We start from the raw sequence: 27,635 nt of genomic DNA on the forward strand, positions 1-27,635 counted from the left end.
TCCAATGCAACGTCGTCGAAAAGCGGACACTCGTAGACGACATGATCCGGAGTGCCCAGTTCAGCACCACAGTCACACGACGGTGTCGCTCTTTTCCCGAACCGGCAAAGATATGCCGGATACGGGCCATGCCCAGTGAGGAAGTGCAGCAGTCCCTTACTTGGCTGAAAGTGCTTCATCTGTAGTCTTTCCAGCACGTTTGGTAAAAGTCGGTGTGTTCTTCTCCCGGTCTCTTCCCCGTCCCAGATTTCGTGCCAAAGTTTCATTCCCCTTCTTTTAATTGTAATTTTGTCCCCCACTCTAACCCCCAGTATGTCCATAGTTTTTTTCAATTTTACCCTTTTTCACCCAATACCATGCAGCCTGCTCCCTGATTTTTACGTCAAGGGGGCATAGACCCATGAGTATTAGCAATGCTCCCCCTGGTGACGTTCTATATGCCCCCACTGATCGAAGAATCATGTTCCGCTGCACCCTCCGCACGGCCATGGCAGGAACGACCCTCGTGAGCCTGTGGGCCCAGACCCCGGACCCGTAGCCCACGATGGAGACTAAAATGGTGTTATGGTACAACTTGATGAGGTTTGGTGGAAGATGAAATCGTCTGTGGCCAATGTTGATGAGATTATGTAATACTTCTAAAGCCCTGTGTGTAGTTACTTCGATATGCCTGGCGAAATTCCATTTTTCATCTAATATTACCCCTAAGTATCTAGCCTCTCGACGACGTATGACTGGCGCGCCATCCATCCTAACTGTAGGGTTTCTGACCAATTGGCCCTTTAAGAGTAGATAAGTGGATTTGTTAGGTGCTATTTTTTGCTTAGTTTTGTGACACCATTGTGAGAGTAGTGTCATGGTTCTCTCTATCTTCGGTTCTAGTTCCTCTCGGCTCCGACCGCCGACCAACAGGAGGAGGTCATCAGCGTAAGCTATCACCTCTAGCACATCTGCACAGCTCTCCAAGGTCTCAAGGAGAGGCTCCATATTGATATCCCAAAAGAGTGGCCCCAGGACAGAGCCCTGTGGACACCCCTTTGTTATCTTCTTGCCCACTCTTCCGCTAGGGGATGATAGCCAAACCTCCCTGTCCACACAATAGCTCCTAAGGCATCCATATAGCGGCCCTGGGCACTCCTTCTCTCGCAAGCGAGAGAAAAGCGAAGGCCACCACAGGTTGTCAAAGGCGCCACTGATGTCCATCATGATGCCAACTATGTACTTATGTGTGGACGACCCGCAGACCTCAGCCGCCATGGCGATTGCGTCAGACGCAGAACGCCCCGGCCTAAAGCCGAACTGCCTGCTGCTCATTCCACAAAGCACTCGGTGTGCCATCAGCCTGTCAGCCAGCAGCCTCTCTAGCAATTTTCCCAATAGATCCAACAGACAAATGGGTCTGTAGGACTTAACCTCTTTTGGATCCTTATCCAGTCCCTTTTTTATTATAACAACGTTTGCCTGTTTCCAGATGGTAGGAAACTTTTTGAGGCTTAGGGCCTCGTTGTAGATTCTGGCTAGAGGTGCTACTAGTTGAGGAGCGAGGTATTGCACCACCACCGCTATGATGCCGTCTGGTCCTGGGGCCTTTCCTCTCTTAAGTGCTTTAATGTGCTCCGCCACCTCGTTCTCCGAAAAAGGGTACACCAAGGTGTTGTTATGGTACTCTTCTAACTGAGCTTGCCTAATTAGGCCTTGTTCTTCCGTGTCCTTATTTTCCATGTCATCAGGAAGTAGGGACCGGAGAAGGACTTCAGCAGTTTCCTGCCATGTCCCTGTCATCCGATTCCCATCCCTGATGGTTGATAGTACCATAGGTGACCTAATTTTTTCCCTGACTATTTTATAAGGAATACCCCAGGGATCTGTAGCCAATTGGCTTTGGACATACTTCTCCCAGCTTACTAGCCTAACCCTTTTGAGCTCCCTCTGGAACTCCTTCTTGGCATTCCTATAAATTTCCAGCCATCTCTGTTTCTCTTCCCAGACGACACTTCGCTGGTAGTACCTCCTCGCCCTCCTGACAGACTGACGCATCTGCCCCAGTTCGGCTGACCATGGTGCCGGGGAGGCCGCGACAGCCCTCCTCCTAGTCGGTACTGCAGCCTTTATCGCGCTTGTGATGGCACAGACCAGTTCTGCAGCATGCCTATCGACGTCTTCATCACCCTCCGGCCATGTCGGGAGAACGAACTCTCTTGCAAGGCGCTCCCAATCAGTTTTGTTGTAGTTTAATTGAAATTCTCACCCTATGTCCCAGTGGCATTCCCTATCTGTAAGCTCAAATGTTATTAGATTATGGTCACTTGTCGTTACTTGGTCTCTTACTCTCCAGTTATTCAAGTGACCAGCAAAGTTTGGTGATACTAGCGTTATATCTATGTTAGTTCCTTCTCCTCCTCCGCCTGTGTAGGTGGGGGGATTCCCGGCTCTGTTTGCGACCAAGTACTGCAATGACATTATCGTTTCCTCCATCTTCTCCCCTCTACCGTCCCGGGCGCCACTGTACCACAGGGGGGACTTCGCATTGACATCTGCCACCACCACTATCTTACTACCTCTTAGTGCTATTGTGATTCTTGATAGTTGAGCTAGATATGCTTCGATGTCCTCGCCATATTGGTAATACATATTGACTAAGTGAATGACCCCGACTGGAGTTTGGAGTTCGATTACGATACAATGTTCATTTGATAGATGTGCGAGCACTGTAACTCGTATAGCTCTATTTAAGATTATAGTGGTGGCTTTAGGGTCGTCTCCAAAGGATACTGTTTGCCAGTTAACACTGGCGAAAGCTATGTTCCCCGCAAGAGAGTATGGCTCTTGAAGACAGAGTACGTCAAGACTCATCTCCTCCACCACCCTTCGTAGCTCCTGCATGACTAATCGACTATTATGTGCATTTAGTTGTCCTATTTGTATCCTGGTTGTCATGGGAAATACGTGTGTACGTATTGTTCTGGAAAGTTCTTCCTCCAGTCAAAAGCTATTCTTCCATTGGCTAGAACAGCCTGGTTGTATATTTCGTCTAGCTTGAATGTCTCATTCCTTCTTTGAAAAACTTTTTCAACAAGGTCACGCAGGGCGCCGAAGTCAGTGGGGAGATTCATGGACTTTAAGTGTATTCTATCGACTGCCTCCATGGCCAAGAAGGTGACTTTACGTCCATACTTGTGTCCCACCCGCACTATATGCTTTAAAGCTGTGGTCAGGACAGCCGGCTCCTCCAGACGCGAAAGTTGCAAAGCGTGTTCCAGATTAGGGTAGATCCTGATGGGATCCACCTCTAGACGTTTAACTAGTGATTGGTCACAAGCAGCGGTAACCATTGTACTACTGATCGTATTGACCTGAACTGGTCCTTCGGATGTGGAGCTACTATTAATTTGGCCTGCTATTGCAGGACGCCTAACTATGGGTGCCCGAACTTCTGGCGGTCTCGAGTTTCGGGGGGAGGGGAGAGCGATAGCTTCCCGTTCACACAGATCCGTCTGGACGGACACATCTACCATTCTTGTTCTTGTTTTGCTTCCTTCAACGAAGGCTAAGAATTGCCTGAATTTAACAGCCCTAGCCGCGTCCCTCCGCCTCTTCCCCGGATACTTCCTTTTTGGCATCCTGCACACAGCTGCAGTTTCAGCCATAATCAATTCTTGAAATTAATCTTTGCTCCAACATCCTATAGGTTGGGCAATTCCTGCCTGAGGCATTGCAGGTCTTCTTGCCTCTCTTCGTACATGGAATACAGATTCCAGTTTTTGTGCAATTTTTTCTTATATGATCCTCCGCTCCACATCTGGAGCAAGCCGGCTTCCTGTCACAGTACTTGTGGATGTGATCTAAATCTCCACAGTTGTGGCAGCGAGGCACCACCAAGTAATCCCTAACGTTGATAGCGTGAAACCCAACGTATATCCTTCCCATAGATGTAAGCCTTTTCCACATAGATGTTAACATCTTGGCTAGGGCGTGGTACCTTGCGCAGGTTCTCCCGGTACCCAAGCAGTTGGGGCGCGCCATCAAACAGGCGGTCTACTGGTTTTTATGGAGGGGGGAGATTTTTAAGGTATCGCATGCTGTCTGCACTTTGGGTCTGTCCGACGGCGGTTTGGGACTCGTCGATTTTTCCGCCAAATGTGCGGCACTTTTTTGGAAGCGAATTACCGCTGTTATGCAGAAGGCACCTTGCAGTCCCACCGCGGTTGTTTTTAATCGTTACCGTCCTCATTCTGAAGTGGCACCTGTTTCTGTGTCGCACATCCCGTTTTATCTTTCTTACGTGCGCCGCTACTATTTCGATAATAGTTAGCTGACGCTTTGTGACGTCTCCGCCCACGCGGTTAGCGCTGTCTGCAATGCTTTCCGCGGACCTCCTATTCGCTGCAAGTGGGAGTATCGATTGCCACGCTGCAATTGGGTGGCGGTGTGGCAAAACCTCGCCAACAAAGTTCTCCCGGCTTCCATACACGCTGTGTGGTACAAGGTGGTGCATCGCACCTTCCCCACCAACTCCAAACTTCATTCCATTAATCTTATCCCGTCTGGAGTGTGTGACATGTGTACTGCCGACGATACTCTTGAACACCGCTTTGCGTGTGACCGCTTCCGCCGTGTTTGGGACGTCGCCAGGGATATGATCCGTCTGATTCAGAGGGTGGGCACTCGAACCGTTATTGTGGATGATGTATTAATTCCGCAGTGTGTTGTCTACCCCACCACCAAGCGAAATGCCACGGTGTGGATCTTTGGCCACACCGTTTTTGCTATATTCGCCTTAATGTTGTGTACCGATTTGGACTTCGTTACATTTTTATGGACCCAACATACTCAGATTCAGACATCGCCACACTATCGGCGAAATTTTGCAAATTTTTTGCAGGTCGCACTAGCGCATGCTTTTGCACGAATGTCACTACCTGCGTAACTTGGACGTTATTCTCTCATATTTTCTATTGCCCTTGAGCGACACAATATGAATTAATGCGACTTTCTCTACTTTTTCTGGAACGAAAAATTGACGAAACTTGACTACCGAACGAAATCAGAAGTCTTTTCAGTTTTTTCTGGACGTTATTGCCAAACTTCTTGTTTGGCATGTCTCAGTATTAATTTTTTTTCCCGTTTGTGGCGTGACGAGATTCTTTACTGGTGTTTCAGTTATAATTCCTGGTGGTGACTGTTTGCGTTTTTCTTCATTTTTTCATTTCTTTTATTGTGGAGCACTCCAAATTCTCGTCACGTGTCTGTGCTCGACACTCTTTGGACTTTTTGTCGGTGTGGAATTTACCACCGGTGTCCCGAAACATTGTTTTACGGTCCATATGAGTGGTGACGGGTGTGGGGGCGCCACTGTGGCCAGGCCTCAGACTAAATTGACCCCTGCCCTCATTGCCGCCGCCTGCCTGCCACGCTCGTTGCCAGACCGTTCGAATTCGATATAAAAAAAAATGGTGCGGCCTTTCTTTATAGATTCTTTCTGGATTCTACAATTCACGTACACTGTAACTACACCCCACCGTGTGTTTAAGTGTGTTCCTGTGGATGCCACGTCTCGTACCTTCTCGTTCGGTTTGAGTGCCGGTGTCTACCGGTTTTTCTCATTTTGCAACGTGAATGGAGATTTCCTTATTGGTGTTCAACAATGACTTTTCTTTTCCGGTGGATGCATCGTCCTGGTTGCGTTTGAATGTTTTGTGTTCGCTTTGGACCGTAGTCACCGTCGGTTGTTACGGCGTGAAGCCGTCTTTTCTTTCTATTTTTTTTGCGTATCAATGGGAGGCATTCTCAACTTTCGTTTCTCACACATTGGAGGAATATTTCCCTTTTGTTACATGTCCAGGACGCCACACTGCCTAATTGCCACATGTGTTCCTCGCCGATGAAGCCGACCGTTGAACAGCGTACACCGGTTCACCTCGAGGGAGCCGCCAGTAACTTTTATAGCCATTGAAGCTCGCCAAAAGACGGCAATTCATGGAGAGCGTAAAGGCCGGGCTATAAGGGGAGATGGGAGGCCCGTTTTTTTTAAAAAAAAAAGTGCTGTTGGGTCTATCTTTTTTCTTTTTACGTCGCTACACCTGCCACGCCTCTTTTCATACTGACGTTCAGGTGTGGCAAAGGTGGTTCCACAGGCATTTTAAACTGCTGTATTAAACGTAAGATACGAAATTGCAGTAATGAACTCAGTTTGAGCAAGAATGCGCGAAGGAAGAGTGCTAGAACACCTTGAAAACAACAAAACACTACGCATCGACAGATGAGTTCTGAAATACGTCAGGGCTTACTGTTTTGTAGCAGTGCTAAATTCCAAAAACTAACAAAATAAATACATTAAAAAAAACACACACACACACACAACTGTTCTGGACCGATCACCGAAGATAAGCAACGACGTTACTACTCAGATGGGTGACAGCCTGGGAGCTCTGGCTGACTTCAGTTTTTGCTTTTTTGTCGCTGCCCCTGGCAGCCCTCTTTTCGTGCTACCTTTCCGATGTCACAAAGATGTTTCCACAATGATTTAAAACTGTTGTAATAAACATAAGATACGATATTAACGAACTCAGTTTGAAGAGGAGAGTGCCAAGGAAGGTTTCCAAAGTGCCTCTGTGAGTAACAAAACAGTATGAAAGGACAGAAACGTTCTGAAATACGTCAGGGCTTATTGTTTTGTAGCGGTGTACAACTGCAAATTTGTAAACAAAAATCTACCTTTCGCCGCTAGAAGAGATGGATGCTTTGGCGAAGCGCCTGTGTCTTCTATCCTAGTTTCCGCACCTTTCCCCGGCACAGTGCTGCTCTACTAGCTGCGAAACGGCCGCCCACGGCGTCTCGCAGATGTTTCTCGTGCTTGTGCTGTCATATGGACCGCGACCCGAGCGGCAGCGAGCGGCAGTCGAGCAAAGTCGGGACGGAAGGGGAGGCGACACGACAGGCGAGAATGCACCGCGCAAATTACGCAAATATCTGGAAGCGCGGCGCGTGTCAGGCAGGTGAGAAAGCTTCCGTCGGTCCAGCAGGACACTGCCACAGCCCGCGCAGCCACCCGGCGCCCGGCCGCGCGCACGCCCTAAAGATGCGTCGCCCGCGAGTGTCGGAGGCCGCACGCACCAAACGAATGACAGGCGGTGCATCGAGCAGCTGTGTCGCGTGTCTCGCCTACTTGCTTTGCGTCAAATGTGCCACGGAAAGCGGCGATTGCGTGTGTTGGGAGAAGAGGCGAATGCTTCTTCTGTGGCGCGGCTACAGTATAAGGACGCCAACGGCCATACCATGTTGAATACACCGGTTCTCGTCCGATCACCGAAGTTAAGCAACATCGGGCCCGGTTAGTACTTGGATGGGTGACCGCCTGGGAACACCTCGGTGCTCTGCGCTCCGCCGGCCCGTGGTGTTTCCGTTCCGCGCGCCGAAGCGTGTGGTGTTCGCGAGGCGACTTGCTTGCTTTGCTTCTTTAACGGTACGTACTGACCATGATGGAAAGTGAAGATCGGAACAACAATATTCAGTGCGAACTGCCCACGCCGACGTCCTGTTCAGCTCCCACGTGAACGGCCTGTAGACGCCTCTGGCCAGTTTGTGCCGCTTCTTAGTGAAGTAGTAGCGGGCACGGTATCCCACCCCGTCCCACCGGTTCCGCCACCTGCAGTAGACGCACCCGTTCCCTCTGTTTCAGTGTCTAATGTTATGGATGTTGTAGACGCGACACCGGTAGAACCTCTTCCTTCGCAGTCAGAGTCCGTTCCGTCACCTGAAGTACCGGTACCGTCTGTCCCTGTTTCTGAACATGTGGAGGCGATTCTGCCCCCGCCGCCTGCCCCGAAGGAAAAGCCTACGCTGCCGAAGCAGCAGCGTAAGCGGAAGGGGAAGAAATCCAGGGACAGCTCACCGCCCATTCTCTCAGGAACTGGTAGTGACTCGGAGACACTGTCGTCGTGCTCAGGGGGTGGGACGAAAGATACGAGGGAGACGCGTATACAGGAGCAGACCCAGCATTTACGTCAGATACTGGGGGGTCAGGGCGATAGGGCTGAGCCGCCTGTTAAGCGTAAGAGCGATCAGGTCGGCAATCTGTCACTGCGACGGCAACGCACGCGTTCGGAGGCGGCTGCGGCCTCCCCCGCCCGTACGAAACCGATGGAGGCAGAATTCTCGCAAGTTGACAGGGACCGTATGGAACAGGATGACGCTTGGTGGAAGTCGCCGGAGGACGCCCCACTGTCGGGGGTGGTTCCGGACCCCCCACCCGCACCTACGTAAACGCATTCCTGTTCAAACCACTCAGTAGTTGTTTTAATGTTACCTTTCTGCGTTTGTCAATGTTTATTTGTGTTTGTCCTAATCACGCTGTGTCTTGCACGTGGACAATATTTTACGGTAGAGCTTTCTCCCCTTTGCTCTTTCTGTACAGTGCCTTGCTAAAGGTTTCCGAGTGTAGCAATGGTGTTATCTTTTACGATGAATGTCTGCCGTGACGTGTTTGTCGGCCCATGGACGGTGCAGTATCGCCGCTTGCCTTCCTGTTGCCGCCGTTATCATCTGATTTCAGTGTTGTGCTTATTATGTTTCGCTTCGATTGTCATATTACCTTGTGGCAATGTTGCTATGTTGAGGGGCGGTTTCTGTCTGCTTTTTGGCGTCCTTTTTTGCAGCAGTTTATTTTTAGAAATCCATGTGTTTTCCTGTGCTTACTTGCTGTCTGATGTCTGTTGTTCTATCGACGGTTTATCAATGCCGCTTAATATTCATGTCCACCTTGCTGTATTGCTGTCGTTGTGAAGTTTTTGTAATGTGCCAGCGATGTTGTAAGTTTGGCGTACTTATTGCGTGTCATATAAATGACAATTGGCATGCCATGTTTGTTGCGTTTTTCCGCTGTCTTTCCGGAAAGATTGTAATACGCACGTTTAATTATGTGGTGTTGGTTGTCGTTATTTCGCGTAGCTGTTGTGTTCCACTGTGTTCGGTCTGCGCTGTGCGCATGTTCAATGCACGCATGTTTTTCTCTTGTCATTTTGTTACTTTTATTATGCATGACTAATGTCCTAATCTGTTGCACATTATCAGGTGGGTCTTGCTTTGCTGCGGGGTCTTTGTTTGCCGCTTTTTTTCCACTTGTGCAACTTCCTGCGGGTTTGCAAATTCTAGAATGGCGTTATTCCGGCCAGTTTTGTCATGTTTTTCTTACAAGTTCTACTGTGTTATTAACGGGGTGGGTATGTGGTATCTGCCCACTTGTGTTTTTACGTTTTATTTTTCATTATGCATGTTGTGTCTCTCTCCACTTTTACATTTGTACATGTTCACTTCCATTTGTCTCCTCATGACAGGGATATCGTTTTGTGTACTTTCCTACCATGTTAAGTGACGCGCCTCCTGTCGGATGCCTTGATGGTTTTCTCTTTACTCCACCTGTAGACCGATGAGTTTATTTTCAATCTTAACGTTGAATGTCAATACCGTCACGGCTGCGTATAAGGTGTTATTATTTACTAACCTCATCAAATTTGGCCGTTATGATGTTTTTCTCCAGGAGGTGGCCGGTAGAGTTTTTAGTGATATTCCTGGCTATGGTGTTGTTTACAATGTGGACCGTGATTCTAAGTGTGGCACTGCCATTTTATTTAAAGACTCGTTGGAGCCACAAGATGTTCAGGCGATGCCTAACGGCCGTGCTATTGCGTGTACGATCCGAGGAGTCCGTGTTGTAAATCTCTATGCGGCGTCGGGCACGGACAAGCGCCGTGACCGGTCGCGTTTCTTTAGTTATGAGATTTGTCCTTTTTTAACGCCTGGTCGTCCACTTGTGGTAGGAGGGGATTTTAACTGTGTTGTTGATGCTGCAGATATGAGTACCGCTCCCACACTGTGTCAAGAACTTGCCGCGATGATTACTGCTGCTGATTTGTGTGATACTTGGCGACATTTTCACCCACGTCGCACTGTATTCACGCACATCTACAACACCGGGGGCAGTCGCCTTGACCGTATTTATGTCTCTCGCGCCCTCAAGGATGCTCTCCGTCGTGTTGACGTGCTCCCCGTGGCGTTCAGTGATCATTGTGGCTACGTTTGTGATGTGCGGCTGCAGGGTGGAGCTGCGGCTCCTGTCCCGCGGGTTTGGAAGCTAAATGTCACTCACTTGCCGAAGGACGGTTTCCGACTAACTATTACGGCTGTGTGGGAATCTTGCGTTCAAAAAGTTGGCACCTACCCTTCGACGCTTGATTGGTGGTTGGCGTTAGCTAAGCCTCAGCTACGTCGTGCCGCGCAAGCGTTCAGTCGCGAGGAGTCGTACTGGAGGAACCGTACGCTCGACTTTTACCAGCAGTGCCTTAGGGATGCTTTCGACGCCCCTATTGACCAATATGGTAACCTCCGTCTGCGGCTCAATCGCATTAAGAGCAAGATTCTGGGGATTCATCGCGAAAGGGCGAAAGGCTACATAGTCCGTAGTCGTTTTGCGGGCGCCGTTGATGAGGAGCATCCGACTACTTTTTATTTGGCAAAGGAGAGACGCTTGGCGTCTACGAAATGTGTTCGCAGTTTAACAGACGCTGGCGATCGCCTCAGTGGCAGGCGGGATATGGTCGCTCACGTCACTGCGTATTATTCCGCGTTGTTTTCTCACTATGATGGTGATGGCATCGCCACAGCCGCCTGTTTAGATGAGTTGCGTTGTTTTTTGACGGACGACGATCGCGCCGACTTAACTGCAGCGTTGTTGCCACAAGATGTCTTATCTATATTGAAGGCGTGTCCCAAAGGGAAGTCTCCAGGGCCCGACGGTTTACCGACGGAATTTTATCTCGCTGTCTGGGACATTATTGGAGGCATGTTCACTTCATTGATTAACGAAGTCCTTCGTGGTGTGGCGGTACCCGGCCGTTTTATGGACGGTAGGGTGGTGCTTATTCCTAAGAAGGAAGGCGACTGTCGCGTCCAAGACCTGCGGCCTATCACCTTATTAAATGCCGACTATAAGATCGTTGCGAGGTGCGTGGCTGACAAGTTGAAATCTGTCATGGATAAGGTTATTGCTGCTCCCCAGTCGTGTGGAGTACGGCATCGTAACATTTTTACTGCGGCTTCTGCATACAGGGATGTTGTCTGTTCAGCAGCGGCTCCTGGTTCCTCCGCCGGAATCTTATCCATTGACTTCGCCAACGCCTTCGATCGTGTCAGCCACGAATACCTCCTTCAGGTCATGTCGCGCATGGGTTTCGGTCTCCGATTTCTGGAAGTGGTACGCAACTTACTCACGGGAGCTCGGTCGGTCGTCATTGTCAATGGCTGGCCGACAGTGCCTCTTCCGATACGTCGTTCTGTTCGACAAGGCTGTCCGTTGTCCATGTTTTACTTTGTGCTTGCCATCGATCCACTGTTGCGAGCTCTCGACCGTACACTCCATGGGATTCAAATTGGCAATGAGTCGTTGCGATGTTCAGCTTACGCTGATGATGTGGGCGTTTTTGTAGCGCATACGGGGATATTGATGCCACTAGAGCTTTATTGGAACGTTACGAACGAGCTTCTGGTGCCCGAATAAACGCACGGAAAACTGTGCTCCTTCCACTGGGGTTGCACGGTGTTGACGACCGAAGGCCGTGGTTCCGCGTTGTTTCCCACCACACCATTTTGGGTGTCGACGTTACTGCGTCGCCGCAGAACATGCAGGCTCGGAACTGGCGGTCACTCCTTACGGGTATTCGCATTCTTTGTCGTACACATGCTTCCCGACGGCTCAATTTGCTACAAAAAGTCGACCTCATTAACACGTTTATTCTCTCGCGGGCATGGTATGTTGCGCAGTTGCTCTGCGTCCCGAAATTGATTGCGCGTTCCATCTCACGTGTTGTTTTCTGGTTATTGTGGCGCCATGAAATTTTTAAGGTGCGGGCGTCGGTCTGTGTCCTTGACAGATCCTTGGGAGGCCCAGGACTTGTGGATTTTGGACGTAAATGTGCGGCGTTGCTTGTAAACCGCACAGCTGTGTTGCAGACCAGCTGTCCGGGTGGCTCCACGGCTGCTTTATTCGAGATTTGTCGGCCGGCGTCTGAGTGCGCCCCTGTTTCTGTCGCCGACATCCCGTATCGTTTGTCGTTCCTGCGAGAATATTATCTCACTCGCAGTTACGTTCTAAGAACGGCTAACGATCCACACCGTACGGCTCGGCGTCTCTCCGCCGACCTGATGGGACGGCCGCCGGTTCCCAAGTTGGAGGTTCGCCTCCCTACTGTGAACTGGAAACAGGTGTGGGCGAACATCAATGACAGCGTGTTGCCAACCGACGTTTCGGCGTTGTGGTTCAAGTTGGTGAACAACACCTTATCGACCAACCAACGCCTCGCCGACATCCACCTCCTCGCCTCGCCCAACTGTGGCCGGTGTGGCGCGCCTGACACCAGGGAGCACCGGCTGCAGTGTCGGGCTGTTGCAGACGTGTGGTCGCTTTGTCAGATCATGCTCGCACTTATTCACAGAACTGTACCGGCAAATGTCACCGTCGATTCCGTTGTTACCCCTGATTTTAAGTATTTTCCACGTGCGAGGCATAAAACTACTGTGTGGTTATTTGGACATACGGTTTACGCCCTGATTGGTCTGGAACTGTCTGATGCATTTTCTTATCTGGCATATCTCTGGGATTGTTTTGTGACGGCGAAACGTAAGACGACATACAGTGCAGATTTCGCGAACTATTTGAATGTAGCGATCTCTCACGCTTATACGAAAGTTCTGCGACTATGAAATTTTCTTTCTTTCATTTATTCATTAATTTGACTTCTTTATTACTTTTTTCCAATTTTTGGACGCTTTGGCGTCTTGTATGTGGTACTGACACACATTTTCTTTCTCTAACTATGGTGACGCCATTTGGGCCGTGTGTTACCTTAATGTGTCAATGCTAATTACTGCCACGACTCTTATGTCTAGCTTACGTGCCTGTTTTTCTTAGTTGTTTTGCCTTTACGAGTGCAGTGTCGCCTTATGTGTTGAGCTCTTTTTTCTGTGGCATGTCAATTGCCAGGTACTTTAGTTTTCATTTTTTTCTTGCGGCATGGCGAGCTGCATGTGTGTTTAGCCATTTTTTCTGTGGCACGATAATGCGGGTATTTCAATTTCCATTCATTTTTGAAGTGTGGCGAACTTGCAGCCTACTATCTCACGTTTATTTTTTGTGGCAGTGATCCTGCATGTTACTGTAAAAAAAAAAAAAAAAAAAATACACCGGTAAAAAAAAAAAAATACACCGGTTCTCGTCCGATCACCGAAGTTAAGCAACATCGGGCCCGGTTAGTACTTGGATGGGTGACCGCCTGGGAACACCGGGTGCTGTTGGCTCTATCTCATTTTTTCATTTTTACGTCGCTGCACCTGCCAGCCCTCTTTTTCATACTAACTTTCAGATGTTGACAAAGATGCTTCCACAAGCATTTTAAACTACTGTATCAAACGTAAGATACGAAATTACAGTAATGAACTCAGTTTGAGCAAGAATGCGCGAAGGAAGAGTGCTAGAACGCCTCGGAAATAACAACACACTACGAATCGACAGATGACTTTTGAAATACGTCAGGGCCTACTGTTTTGTAGCAGTGCTAAATTCCACAAAGTAAATAAACAAAAAAAAAAATACAAAAAAAATCTGCCGTTCTCGTCCGATCACCGAAGTCAAGCAACAACGTTACTACTCAGATGGGTGAGCGCCTGGGAACTCTGGCTGTCTTCATTTTTCGCTTTTTAGTCGCTACTCCTGCCTGCCAGCCCTCTTTCCATACCACCTTTCTGTTGTCACAAAGAGACTTCCTTAAGCATTTTAAACGGCCGTAAGGTACGAAACGGCAGTAATTAACTCAGTTTGAAGGAGAATGTGCTAACCAAGTTTGCCGGGAAGTCTTTGAAAACGACAAAACAGTGCGAATCGGGCGGTATGCTCCGAAATACGTTAGCGCCTGCCTATCGTTCTGCAGCGGCGTGCAGCTCCAAATTCGATTTGTAATCATATAAATTTATTCTTTCGTCGTCTCGCCTCGCCTCCTCCCGCAGACGTTTCTCGCGCTTGTGCTGTCATATGGACCGCGACCCGAGCGGCAGCGAGCGGCAGTCGGGACAAGTCGGGACGGTAGGGGGGACAGGCGCGAATGCACCGCGCGAATTACGCAAATATCTGGAAGCGCGGCGTGTGTCAGCCAGGTGAGAAAGCTTCCGTCGGTCCAGCAGGACACTGCCACAACCCCGCGCAGTCCCCCCGGCGCCCGGCCGCGCGCAAGCCCTGCGCCGGATAACAGGAACAAGGTGCGTCGCCAGCCAGTGTCGGGGGGAGGCCGCACGCACCAAACGAATGACAGGCGGTGCATCGAGCAGCTGTGTTGTGCGCCTCACCTACGTTCGGCAGTCGCCTACGAGACGCCGAGGCGAGCGCGCACTCCGCGCCACCTTCGAGGTGGAAAGACGTGCTTTGCGTCAAATGTGCCACGGAAAGCGGCGATTGCGTGTGTTGGGAGAAGAGGCGAATGCTTCTTCTGTGGTGCGGCTACGTTATAAGGACGCCAACGGCCATACCATGTTGAATACACCGGTTCTCGTCCGATCACCGAAGTTAAGCAACATCGGGCCCGGTTAGTACTTGGATGGGTGACCGCCTGGGAACACCGGGTGCTGTTGGCTCTATCTCATTTTTTCATTTTTACGTCGCTGCACCTGCCAGCCCTCTTTTTCATACTAACTTTCAGATGTTGACAAAGATGCTTCCACAAGCATTTTAAACTACTGTATCAAACGTAAGATACGAAATTACAGTAATGAACTCAGTTTGAGCAAGAATGCGCGAAGGAAGAGTGCTAGAACGCCTCGGAAATAACAACACACTACGAATCGACAGATGACTTTTGAAATACGTCAGGGCCTACTGTTTTGTAGCAGTGCTAAATTCCACAAAGTAAATAAACAAAAAAAAAAAATACAAAAAAAATCTGCCGTTCTCGTCCGATCACCGAAGTCAAGCAACAACGTTACTACTCAGATGGGTGAGCGCCTGGGAACTCTGGCTGTCTTCATTTTTCGCTTTTTAGTCGCTACTCCTGCCTGCCAGCCCTCTTTCCATACCACCTTTCTGTTGTCACAAAGAGACTTCCTTAAGCATTTTAAACGGCCGTAAGGTACGAAACGGCAGTAATTAACTCAGTTTGAAGGAGAATGTGCTAACCAAGTTTGCCGGGAAGTCTTTGAAAACGACAAAACAGTGCGAATCGGGCGGTATGCTCCGAAATACGTTAGCGCCTGCCTATCGTTCTGCAGCGGCGTGCAGCTCCAAATTCGATTTGTAATCATATAAATTTATTCTTTCGTCGTCTCGCCTCGCCTCCTCCCGCAGACGTTTCTCGCGCTTGTGCTGTCATATGGACCGCGACCCGAGCGGCAGCGAGCGGCAGTCGGGACAAGTCGGGACGGTAGGGGGGACAGGCGCGAATGCACCGCGCGAATTACGCAAATATCTGGAAGCGCGGCGTGTGTCAGCCAGGTGAGAAAGCTTCCGTCGGTCCAGCAGGACACTGCCACAACCCCGCGCAGTCCCCCCGGCGCCCGGCCGCGCGCAAGCCCTGCGCCGGATAACAGGAACAAGGTGCGTCGCCAGCCAGTGTCGGGGGGAGGCCGCACGCACCAAACGAATGACAGGCGGTGCATCGAGCAGCTGTGTTGTGCGCCTCACCTACGTTCGGCAGTCGCCTACGAGACGCCGAGGCGAGCGCGCACTCCGCGCCACCTTCGAGGTGGAAAGACGTGCTTTGCGTCAAATGTGCCACGGAAAGCGGCGATTGCGTGTGTTGGGAGAAGAGGCGAATGCTTCTTCTGTGGTGCGGCTACGTTATAAGGACGCCAACGGCCATACCATGTTGAATACACCGGTTCTCGTCCGATCACCGAAGTTAAGCAACATCGGGCCCGGTTAGTACTTGGATGGGTGACCGCCTGGGAACACCGGGTGCTGTTGGCTCTATCTCATTTTTTCATTTTTACGTCGCTGCACCTGCCAGCCCTCTTTTTCATACTAACTTTCAGATGTTGACAAAGATGCTTCCACAAGCATTTTAAACTACTGTATCAAACGTAAGATACGAAATTACAGTAATGAACTCAGTTTGAGCAAGAATGCGCGAAGGAAGAGTGCTAGAACGCCTCGGAAATAACAACACACTACGAATCGACAGATGACTTTTGAAATACGTCAGGGCCTACTGTTTTGTAGCAGTGCTAAATTCCACAAAGTAAATAAACAAAAAAAAAAAATACAAAAAAAATCTGCCGTTCTCGTCCGATCACCGAAGTCAAGCAACAACGTTACTACTCAGATGGGTGAGCGCCTGGGAACTCTGGCTGTCTTCATTTTTCGCTTTTTAGTCGCTACTCCTGCCTGCCAGCCCTCTTTCCATACCACCTTTCTGTTGTCACAAAGAGACTTCCTTAAGCATTTTAAACGGCCGTAAGGTACGAAACGGCAGTAATTAACTCAGTTTGAAGGAGAATGTGCTAACCAAGTTTGCCGGGAAGTCTTTGAAAACGACAAAACAGTGCGAATCGGGCGGTATGCTCCGAAATACGTTAGCGCCTGCCTATCGTTCTGCAGCGGCGTGCAGCTCCAAATTCGATTTGTAATCATATAAATTTATTCTTTCGTCGTCTCGCCTCGCCTCCTCCCGCAGACGTTTCTCGCGCTTGTGCTGTCATATGGACCGCGACCCGAGCGGCAGCGAGCGGCAGTCGGGACAAGTCGGGACGGTAGGGGGGACAGGCGCGAATGCACCGCGCGAATTACGCAAATATCTGGAAGCGCGGCGTGTGTCAGCCAGGTGAGAAAGCTTCCGTCGGTCCAGCAGGACACTGCCACAACCCCGCGCAGTCCCCCCGGCGCCCGGCCGCGCGCAAGCCCTGCGCCGGATAACAGGAACAAGGTGCGTCGCCAGCCAGTGTCGGGGGGAGGCCGCACGCACCAAACGAATGACAGGCGGTGCATCGAGCAGCTGTGTTGTGCGCCTCACCTACGTTCGGCAGTCGCCTACGAGACGCCGAGGCGAGCGCGCACTCCGCGCCACCTTCGAGGTGGAAAGACGTGCTTTGCGTCAAATGTGCCACGGAAAGCGGCGATTGCGTGTGTTGGGAGAAGAGGCGAATGCTTCTTCTGTGGTGCGGCTACGTTATAAGGACGCCAACGGCCATACCATGTTGAATACACCGGTTCTCGTCCGATCACCGAAGTTAAGCAACATCGGGCCCGGTTAGTACTTGGATGGGTGACCGCCTGGGAACACCGGGTGCTGTTGGCTCTATCTCATTTTTTCATTTTTACGTCGCTGCACCTGCCAGCCCTCTTTTTCATACTAACTTTCAGATGTTGACAAAGATGCTTCCACAAGCATTTTAAACTACTGTATCAAACGTAAGATACGAAATTACAGTAATGAACTCAGTTTGAGCAAGAATGCGCGAAGGAAGAGTGCTAGAACGCCTCGGAAATAACAACACACTACGAATCGACAGATGACTTTTGAAATACGTCAGGGCCTACTGTTTTGTAGCAGTGCTAAATTCCACAAAGTAAATAAACAAAAAAAAAAAATACAAAAAAAATCTGCCGTTCTCGTCCGATCACCGAAGTCAAGCAACAACGTTACTACTCAGATGGGTGAGCGCCTGGGAACTCTGGCTGTCTTCATTTTTCGCTTTTTAGTCGCTACTCCTGCCTGCCAGCCCTCTTTCCATACCACCTTTCTGTTGTCACAAAGAGACTTCCTTAAGCATTTTAAACGGCCGTAAGGTACGAAACGGCAGTAATTAACTCAGTTTGAAGGAGAATGTGCTAACCAAGTTTGCCGGGAAGTCTTTGAAAACGACAAAACAGTGCGAATCGGGCGGTATGCTCCGAAATACGTTAGCGCCTGCCTATCGTTCTGCAGCGGCGTGCAGCTCCAAATTCGATTTGTAATCATATAAATTTATTCTTTCGTCGTCTCGCCTCGCCTCCTCCCGCAGACGTTTCTCGCGCTTGTGCTGTCATATGGACCGCGACCCGAGCGGCAGCGAGCGGCAGTCGGGACAAGTCGGGACGGTAGGGGGGACAGGCGCGAATGCACCGCGCGAATTACGCAAATATCTGGAAGCGCGGCGTGTGTCAGCCAGGTGAGAAAGCTTCCGTCGGTCCAGCAGGACACTGCCACAACCCCGCGCAGTCCCCCCGGCGCCCGGCCGCGCGCAAGCCCTGCGCCGGATAACAGGAACAAGGTGCGTCGCCAGCCAGTGTCGGGGGGAGGCCGCACGCACCAAACGAATGACAGGCGGTGCATCGAGCAGCTGTGTTGTGCGCCTCACCTACGTTCGGCAGTCGCCTACGAGACGCCGAGGCGAGCGCGCACTCCGCGCCACCTTCGAGGTGGAAAGACGTGCTTTGCGTCAAATGTGCCACGGAAAGCGGCGATTGCGTGTGTTGGGAGAAGAGGCGAATGCTTCTTCTGTGGTGCGGCTACGTTATAAGGACGCCAACGGCCATACCATGTTGAATACACCGGTTCTCGTCCGATCACCGAAGTTAAGCAACATCGGGCCCGGTTAGTACTTGGATGGGTGACCGCCTGGGAACACCGGGTGCTGTTGGCTCTATCTCATTTTTTCATTTTTACGTCGCTGCACCTGCCAGCCCTCTTTTTCATACTAACTTTCAGATGTTGACAAAGATGCTTCCACAAGCATTTTAAACTACTGTATCAAACGTAAGATACGAAATTACAGTAATGAACTCAGTTTGAGCAAGAATGCGCGAAGGAAGAGTGCTAGAACGCCTCGGAAATAACAACACACTACGAATCGACAGATGACTTTTGAAATACGTCAGGGCCTACTGTTTTGTAGCAGTGCTAAATTCCACAAAGTAAATAAACAAAAAAAAAAAATACAAAAAAAATCTGCCGTTCTCGTCCGATCACCGAAGTCAAGCAACAACGTTACTACTCAGATGGGTGAGCGCCTGGGAACTCTGGCTGTCTTCATTTTTCGCTTTTTAGTCGCTACTCCTGCCTGCCAGCCCTCTTTCCATACCACCTTTCTGTTGTCACAAAGAGACTTCCTTAAGCATTTTAAACGGCCGTAAGGTACGAAACGGCAGTAATTAACTCAGTTTGAAGGAGAATGTGCTAACCAAGTTTGCCGGGAAGTCTTTGAAAACGACAAAACAGTGCGAATCGGGCGGTATGCTCCGAAATACGTTAGCGCCTGCCTATCGTTCTGCAGCGGCGTGCAGCTCCAAATTCGATTTGTAATCATATAAATTTATTCTTTCGTCGTCTCGCCTCGCCTCCTCCCGCAGACGTTTCTCGCGCTTGTGCTGTCATATGGACCGCGACCCGAGCGGCAGCGAGCGGCAGTCGGGACAAGTCGGGACGGTAGGGGGGACAGGCGCGAATGCACCGCGCGAATTACGCAAATATCTGGAAGCGCGGCGTGTGTCAGCCAGGTGAGAAAGCTTCCGTCGGTCCAGCAGGACACTGCCACAACCCCGCGCAGTCCCCCCGGCGCCCGGCCGCGCGCAAGCCCTGCGCCGGATAACAGGAACAAGGTGCGTCGCCAGCCAGTGTCGGGGGGAGGCCGCACGCACCAAACGAATGACAGGCGGTGCATCGAGCAGCTGTGTTGTGCGCCTCACCTACGTTCGGCAGTCGCCTACGAGACGCCGAGGCGAGCGCGCACTCCGCGCCACCTTCGAGGTGGAAAGACGTGCTTTGCGTCAAATGTGCCACGGAAAGCGGCGATTGCGTGTGTTGGGAGAAGAGGCGAATGCTTCTTCTGTGGTGCGGCTACGTTATAAGGACGCCAACGGCCATACCATGTTGAATACACCGGTTCTCGTCCGATCACCGAAGTTAAGCAACATCGGGCCCGGTTAGTACTTGGATGGGTGACCGCCTGGGAACACCGGGTGCTGTTGGCTCTATCTCATTTTTTCATTTTTACGTCGCTGCACCTGCCAGCCCTCTTTTTCATACTAACTTTCAGATGTTGACAAAGATGCTTCCACAAGCATTTTAAACTACTGTATCAAACGTAAGATACGAAATTACAGTAATGAACTCAGTTTGAGCAAGAATGCGCGAAGGAAGAGTGCTAGAACGCCTCGGAAATAACAACACACTACGAATCGACAGATGACTTTTGAAATACGTCAGGGCCTACTGTTTTGTAGCAGTGCTAAATTCCACAAAGTAAATAAACAAAAAAAAAAAAATACAAAAAAAATCTGCCGTTCTCGTCCGATCACCGAAGTCAAGCAACAACGTTACTACTCAGATGGGTGAGCGCCTGGGAACTCTGGCTGTCTTCATTTTTCGCTTTTTAGTCGCTACTCCTGCCTGCCAGCCCTCTTTCCATACCACCTTTCTGTTGTCACAAAGAGACTTCCTTAAGCATTTTAAACGGCCGTAAGGTACGAAACGGCAGTAATTAACTCAGTTTGAAGGAGAATGTGCTAACCAAGTTTGCCGGGAAGTCTTTGAAAACGACAAAACAGTGCGAATCGGGCGGTATGCTCCGAAATACGTTAGCGCCTGCCTATCGTTCTGCAGCGGCGTGCAGCTCCAAATTCGATTTGTAATCATATAAATTTATTCTTTCGTCGTCTCGCCTCGCCTCCTCCCGCAGACGTTTCTCGCGCTTGTGCTGTCATATGGACCGCGACCCGAGCGGCAGCGAGCGGCAGTCGGGACAAGTCGGGACGGTAGGGGGGACAGGCGCGAATGCACCGCGCGAATTACGCAAATATCTGGAAGCGCGGCGTGTGTCAGCCAGGTGAGAAAGCTTCCGTCGGTCCAGCAGGACACTGCCACAACCCCGCGCAGTCCCCCCGGCGCCCGGCCGCGCGCAAGCCCTGCGCCGGATAACAGGAACAAGGTGCGTCGCCAGCCAGTGTCGGGGGGAGGCCGCACGCACCAAACGAATGACAGGCGGTGCATCGAGCAGCTGTGTTGTGCGCCTCACCTACGTTCGGCAGTCGCCTACGAGACGCCGAGGCGAGCGCGCACTCCGCGCCACCTTCGAGGTGGAAAGACGTGCTTTGCGTCAAATGTGCCACGGAAAGCGGCGATTGCGTGTGTTGGGAGAAGAGGCGAATGCTTCTTCTGTGGTGCGGCTACGTTATAAGGACGCCAACGGCCATACCATGTTGAATACACCGGTTCTCGTCCGATCACCGAAGTTAAGCAACATCGGGCCCGGTTAGTACTTGGATGGGTGACCGCCTGGGAACACCGGGTGCTGTTGGCTCTATCTCATTTTTTCCTTTTTACGTCGCTACACCTGCCACGCCTCTTTTCATACTGACGTTCAGGTGTGGCAAAGGTGGTTCCACAGGCATTTTAAACTGCTGTATTAAACGTAAGATACGAAATTGCAGTAATGAACTCAGTTTGAGCAAGAATGCGCGAAGGAAGAGTGCTGGAACTCCTTGAAAACAACAAAACACTACGCATCGACAGATGAGTTCTGAAATACGTCAGGGCTTACTGTTTTGTAGCAGTGCTAAATTCCAAAAACTAACAAAATAAATACATTAAAAAAAAAAAAAAAAAAAACACTCACACAACTGTTCTGGACCGATCACCGAAGATAAGCAACGACGTTACTACTCAGATGGGTGACAGCCTGGGAGCTCTGGCTGACTTCATTTTTTGCTTTTTTTGTCGCTGCCCCTGGCAGCCCTCTTTTCGTGCTACCTTTCCGATGTCACAAAGATGTTTCCACAAGGATTTAAAACTGTTGTAATAAACATAAGATACGATATTAACGAACTCAGTTTGAAGAAGAGAGTGCCAAGGAAGGTTTCCAAAGTGCCTCTGTGAGTAACAAAACAGTATGAAAGGACAGAAACGTTCTGAAATACGTCAGGGCTTATTGTTTTGTAGCGGTGTACAACTGCAAATTTGTAAACAAAAATCTACCTTTCGCCGCTAGAAGAGATGGATGCTTTGGCGAAGCGCCTGTGTCTTCTATCCTAGTTTCCGCACCTTTCCCCGGCACAGTGCTGCTCTACTAGCTGCGAAACGGCCGCCCACGGCGTCTCGCAGATGTTTCTCGTGCTTGTGCTGTCATATGGACCGCGACCCGAGCGGCAATAAATGAATAAAAAAAAAAGAAAAAAAAAAAAAAAAAAAAAAAAAAAAAATACACCGGTTCTCGTCCGATCACCGAAGTTAAGCAACATCGGGCCCGGTTAGTACTTGGATGGGTGACCGCCTGGGAACACCGGGTGCTGTTGGCTCTATCTCATTTTTTCATTTTTACGTCGCTGCACCTGCCAGCCCTCTTTTTCATACTAACTTTCAGATGTTGACAAAGATGCTTCCACAAGCATTTTAAACTACTGTATCAAACGTAAGATACGAAATTACAGTAATGAACTCAGTTTGAGCAAGAATGCGCGAAGGAAGAGTGCTAGAACGCCTCGGAAATAACAACACACTACGAATCGACAGATGACTTTTGAAATACGTCAGGGCCTACTGTTTTGTAGCAGTGCTAAATTCCACAAAGTAAATAAACAAAAAAAAAAAATACAAAAAAAATCTGCCGTTCTCGTCCGATCACCGAAGTCAAGCAACAACGTTACTACTCAGATGGGTGAGCGCCTGGGAACTCTGGCTGTCTTCATTTTTCGCTTTTTAGTCGCTACTCCTGCCTGCCAGCCCTCTTTCCATACCACCTTTCTGTTGTCACAAAGAGACTTCCTTAAGCATTTTAAACGGCCGTAAGGTACGAAACGGCAGTAATTAACTCAGTTTGAAGGAGAATGTGCTAACCAAGTTTGCCGGGAAGTCTTTGAAAACGACAAAACAGTGCGAATCGGGCGGTATGCTCCGAAATACGTTAGCGCCTGCCTATCGTTCTGCAGCGGCGTGCAGCTCCAAATTCGATTTGTAATCATATAAATTTATTCTTTCGTCGTCTCGCCTCGCCTCCTCCCGCAGACGTTTCTCGCGCTTGTGCTGTCATATGGACCGCGACCCGAGCGGCAGCGAGCGGCAGTCGGGACAAGTCGGGACGGTAGGGGGGACAGGCGCGAATGCACCGCGCGAATTACGCAAATATCTGGAAGCGCGGCGTGTGTCAGCCAGGTGAGAAAGCTTCCGTCGGTCCAGCAGGACACTGCCACAACCCCGCGCAGTCCCCCCGGCGCCCGGCCGCGCGCAAGCCCTGCGCCGGATAACAGGAACAAGGTGCGTCGCCAGCCAGTGTCGGGGGGAGGCCGCACGCACCAAACGAATGACAGGCGGTGCATCGAGCAGCTGTGTTGTGCGCCTCACCTACGTTCGGCAGTCGCCTACGAGACGCCGAGGCGAGCGCGCACTCCGCGCCACCTTCGAGGTGGAAAGACGTGCTTTGCGTCAAATGTGCCACGGAAAGCGGCGATTGCGTGTGTTGGGAGAAGAGGCGAATGCTTCTTCTGTGGTGCGGCTACGTTATAAGGACGCCAACGGCCATACCATGTTGAATACACCGGTTCTCGTCCGATCACCGAAGTTAAGCAACATCGGGCCCGGTTAGTACTTGGATGGGTGACCGCCTGGGAACACCGGGTGCTGTTGGCTCTATCTCATTTTTTCATTTTTACGTCGCTGCACCTGCCAGCCCTCTTTTTCATACTAACTTTCAGATGTTGACAAAGATGCTTCCACAAGCATTTTAAACTACTGTATCAAACGTAAGATACGAAATTACAGTAATGAACTCAGTTTGAGCAAGAATGCGCGAAGGAAGAGTGCTAGAACGCCTCGGAAATAACAACACACTACGAATCGACAGATGACTTTTGAAATACGTCAGGGCCTACTGTTTTGTAGCAGTGCTAAATTCCACAAAGTAAATAAACAAAAAAAAAAAATACAAAAAAAATCTGCCGTTCTCGTCCGATCACCGAAGTCAAGCAACAACGTTACTACTCAGATGGGTGAGCGCCTGGGAACTCTGGCTGTCTTCATTTTTCGCTTTTTAGTCGCTACTCCTGCCTGCCAGCCCTCTTTCCATACCACCTTTCTGTTGTCACAAAGAGACTTCCTTAAGCATTTTAAACGGCCGTAAGGTACGAAACGGCAGTAATTAACTCAGTTTGAAGGAGAATGTGCTAACCAAGTTTGCCGGGAAGTCTTTGAAAACGACAAAACAGTGCGAATCGGGCGGTATGCTCCGAAATACGTTAGCGCCTGCCTATCGTTCTGCAGCGGCGTGCAGCTCCAAATTCGATTTGTAATCATATAAATTTATTCTTTCGTCGTCTCGCCTCGCCTCCTCCCGCAGACGTTTCTCGCGCTTGTGCTGTCATATGGACCGCGACCCGAGCGGCAGCGAGCGGCAGTCGGGACAAGTCGGGACGGTAGGGGGGACAGGCGCGAATGCACCGCGCGAATTACGCAAATATCTGGAAGCGCGGCGTGTGTCAGCCAGGTGAGAAAGCTTCCGTCGGTCCAGCAGGACACTGCCACAACCCCGCGCAGTCCCCCCGGCGCCCGGCCGCGCGCAAGCCCTGCGCCGGATAACAGGAACAAGGTGCGTCGCCAGCCAGTGTCGGGGGGAGGCCGCACGCACCAAACGAATGACAGGCGGTGCATCGAGCAGCTGTGTTGTGCGCCTCACCTACGTTCGGCAGTCGCCTACGAGACGCCGAGGCGAGCGCGCACTCCGCGCCACCTTCGAGGTGGAAAGACGTGCTTTGCGTCAAATGTGCCACGGAAAGCGGCGATTGCGTGTGTTGGGAGAAGAGGCGAATGCTTCTTCTGTGGTGCGGCTACGTTATAAGGACGCCAACGGCCATACCATGTTGAATACACCGGTTCTCGTCCGATCACCGAAGTTAAGCAACATCGGGCCCGGTTAGTACTTGGATGGGTGACCGCCTGGGAACACCGGGTGCTGTTGGCTCTATCTCATTTTTTCATTTTTACGTCGCTGCACCTGCCAGCCCTCTTTTTCATACTAACTTTCAGATGTTGACAAAGATGCTTCCACAAGCATTTTAAACTACTGTATCAAACGTAAGATACGAAATTACAGTAATGAACTCAGTTTGAGCAAGAATGCGCGAAGGAAGAGTGCTAGAACGCCTCGGAAATAACAACACACTACGAATCGACAGATGACTTTTGAAATACGTCAGGGCCTACTGTTTTGTAGCAGTGCTAAATTCCACAAAGTAAATAAACAAAAAAAAAAAATACAAAAAAAATCTGCCGTTCTCGTCCGATCACCGAAGTCAAGCAACAACGTTACTACTCAGATGGGTGAGCGCCTGGGAACTCTGGCTGTCTTCATTTTTCGCTTTTTAGTCGCTACTCCTGCCTGCCAGCCCTCTTTCCATACCACCTTTCTGTTGTCACAAAGAGACTTCCTTAAGCATTTTAAACGGCCGTAAGGTACGAAACGGCAGTAATTAACTCAGTTTGAAGGAGAATGTGCTAACCAAGTTTGCCGGGAAGTCTTTGAAAACGACAAAACAGTGCGAATCGGGCGGTATGCTCCGAAATACGTTAGCGCCTGCCTATCGTTCTGCAGCGGCGTGCAGCTCCAAATTCGATTTGTAATCATATAAATTTATTCTTTCGTCGTCTCGCCTCGCCTCCTCCCGCAGACGTTTCTCGCGCTTGTGCTGTCATATGGACCGCGACCCGAGCGGCAGCGAGCGGCAGTCGGGACAAGTCGGGACGGTAGGGGGGACAGGCGCGAATGCACCGCGCGAATTACGCAAATATCTGGAAGCGCGGCGTGTGTCAGCCAGGTGAGAAAGCTTCCGTCGGTCCAGCAGGACACTGCCACAACCCCGCGCAGTCCCCCCGGCGCCCGGCCGCGCGCAAGCCCTGCGCCGGATAACAGGAACAAGGTGCGTCGCCAGCCAGTGTCGGGGGGAGGCCGCACGCACCAAACGAATGACAGGCGGTGCATCGAGCAGCTGTGTTGTGCGCCTCACCTACGTTCGGCAGTCGCCTACGAGACGCCGAGGCGAGCGCGCACTCCGCGCCACCTTCGAGGTGGAAAGACGTGCTTTGCGTCAAATGTGCCACGGAAAGCGGCGATTGCGTGTGTTGGGAGAAGAGGCGAATGCTTCTTCTGTGGTGCGGCTACGTTATAAGGACGCCAACGGCCATACCATGTTGAATACACCGGTTCTCGTCCGATCACCGAAGTTAAGCAACATCGGGCCCGGTTAGTACTTGGATGGGTGACCGCCTGGGAACACCGGGTGCTGTTGGCTCTATCTCATTTTTTCATTTTTACGTCGCTGCACCTGCCAGCCCTCTTTTTCATACTAACTTTCAGATGTTGACAAAGATGCTTCCACAAGCATTTTAAACTACTGTATCAAACGTAAGATACGAAATTACAGTAATGAACTCAGTTTGAGCAAGAATGCGCGAAGGAAGAGTGCTAGAACGCCTCGGAAATAACAACACACTACGAATCGACAGATGACTTTTGAAATACGTCAGGGCCTACTGTTTTGTAGCAGTGCTAAATTCCACAAAGTAAATAAACAAAAAAAAAAAATACAAAAAAAATCTGCCGTTCTCGTCCGATCACCGAAGTCAAGCAACAACGTTACTACTCAGATGGGTGAGCGCCTGGGAACTCTGGCTGTCTTCATTTTTCGCTTTTTAGTCGCTACTCCTGCCTGCCAGCCCTCTTTCCATACCACCTTTCTGTTGTCACAAAGAGACTTCCTTAAGCATTTTAAACGGCCGTAAGGTACGAAACGGCAGTAATTAACTCAGTTTGAAGGAGAATGTGCTAACCAAGTTTGCCGGGAAGTCTTTGAAAACGACAAAACAGTGCGAATCGGGCGGTATGCTCCGAAATACGTTAGCGCCTGCCTATCGTTCTGCAGCGGCGTGCAGCTCCAAATTCGATTTGTAATCATATAAATTTATTCTTTCGTCGTCTCGCCTCGCCTCCTCCCGCAGACGTTTCTCGCGCTTGTGCTGTCATATGGACCGCGACCCGAGCGGCAGCGAGCGGCAGTCGGGACAAGTCGGGACGGTAGGGGGGACAGGCGCGAATGCACCGCGCGAATTACGCAAATATCTGGAAGCGCGGCGTGTGTCAGCCAGGTGAGAAAGCTTCCGTCGGTCCAGCAGGACACTGCCACAACCCCGCGCAGTCCCCCCGGCGCCCGGCCGCGCGCAAGCCCTGCGCCGGATAACAGGAACAAGGTGCGTCGCCAGCCAGTGTCGGGGGGAGGCCGCACGCACCAAACGAATGACAGGCGGTGCATCGAGCAGCTGTGTTGTGCGCCTCACCTACGTTCGGCAGTCGCCTACGAGACGCCGAGGCGAGCGCGCACTCCGCGCCACCTTCGAGGTGGAAAGACGTGCTTTGCGTCAAATGTGCCACGGAAAGCGGCGATTGCGTGTGTTGGGAGAAGAGGCGAATGCTTCTTCTGTGGTGCGGCTACGTTATAAGGACGCCAACGGCCATACCATGTTGAATACACCGGTTCTCGTCCGATCACCGAAGTTAAGCAACATCGGGCCCGGTTAGTACTTGGATGGGTGACCGCCTGGGAACACCGGGTGCTGTTGGCTCTATCTCATTTTTTCATTTTTACG

The 27,635-nt window shown here is 50.6% G+C and overlaps 11 non-coding genes across 11 annotated transcripts; all 11 read left to right on the forward strand.

Annotated features, from left to right (window-relative positions):
- Positions 1–7,260: 7,260 nt before the first annotated feature.
- Positions 7,261–7,380, forward strand: LOC126203262 (5S ribosomal RNA). Its single transcript, XR_007540253.1, has one exon. It is a non-coding gene; the product is annotated as a 5S ribosomal RNA (ribosomal RNA).
- A 7,174-nt stretch (positions 7,381–14,554) lies between these two features.
- On the forward strand, positions 14,555–14,673 carry LOC126210018 (5S ribosomal RNA). The gene has a single exon (XR_007540596.1). It is a non-coding gene; the product is annotated as a 5S ribosomal RNA (ribosomal RNA).
- Positions 14,674–15,881: 1,208 nt separating this feature from the next.
- On the forward strand, positions 15,882–16,000 carry LOC126210628 (5S ribosomal RNA). The gene has a single exon (XR_007540714.1). It is a non-coding gene; the product is annotated as a 5S ribosomal RNA (ribosomal RNA).
- Positions 16,001–17,208: 1,208 nt separating this feature from the next.
- On the forward strand, positions 17,209–17,327 carry LOC126211797 (5S ribosomal RNA). The gene has a single exon (XR_007540898.1). It is a non-coding gene; the product is annotated as a 5S ribosomal RNA (ribosomal RNA).
- Positions 17,328–18,535: 1,208 nt separating this feature from the next.
- LOC126212845 (5S ribosomal RNA) lies at positions 18,536–18,654 on the forward strand. Its single transcript, XR_007540941.1, has one exon. It is a non-coding gene; the product is annotated as a 5S ribosomal RNA (ribosomal RNA).
- A 1,208-nt stretch (positions 18,655–19,862) lies between these two features.
- Positions 19,863–19,981, forward strand: LOC126203299 (5S ribosomal RNA). Its single transcript, XR_007540258.1, has one exon. It is a non-coding gene; the product is annotated as a 5S ribosomal RNA (ribosomal RNA).
- Positions 19,982–21,190: 1,209 nt separating this feature from the next.
- LOC126206253 (5S ribosomal RNA) lies at positions 21,191–21,309 on the forward strand. Its single transcript, XR_007540585.1, has one exon. It is a non-coding gene; the product is annotated as a 5S ribosomal RNA (ribosomal RNA).
- Positions 21,310–23,511: 2,202 nt separating this feature from the next.
- LOC126207480 (5S ribosomal RNA) lies at positions 23,512–23,630 on the forward strand. The gene has a single exon (XR_007540586.1). It is a non-coding gene; the product is annotated as a 5S ribosomal RNA (ribosomal RNA).
- A 1,208-nt stretch (positions 23,631–24,838) lies between these two features.
- LOC126208709 (5S ribosomal RNA) lies at positions 24,839–24,957 on the forward strand. Its single transcript, XR_007540587.1, has one exon. It is a non-coding gene; the product is annotated as a 5S ribosomal RNA (ribosomal RNA).
- Positions 24,958–26,165: 1,208 nt separating this feature from the next.
- Positions 26,166–26,284, forward strand: LOC126209473 (5S ribosomal RNA). Its single transcript, XR_007540588.1, has one exon. It is a non-coding gene; the product is annotated as a 5S ribosomal RNA (ribosomal RNA).
- Positions 26,285–27,492: 1,208 nt separating this feature from the next.
- LOC126209595 (5S ribosomal RNA) lies at positions 27,493–27,611 on the forward strand. The gene has a single exon (XR_007540589.1). It is a non-coding gene; the product is annotated as a 5S ribosomal RNA (ribosomal RNA).
- Positions 27,612–27,635: the final 24 nt, after the last annotated feature.

Source organism: Schistocerca nitens, chromosome 1 (genome assembly GCF_023898315.1).
Source record: "Schistocerca nitens isolate TAMUIC-IGC-003100 chromosome 1, iqSchNite1.1, whole genome shotgun sequence".
In the NCBI taxonomy this organism is placed as follows: domain Eukaryota; kingdom Metazoa; phylum Arthropoda; class Insecta; order Orthoptera; family Acrididae; genus Schistocerca; species Schistocerca nitens.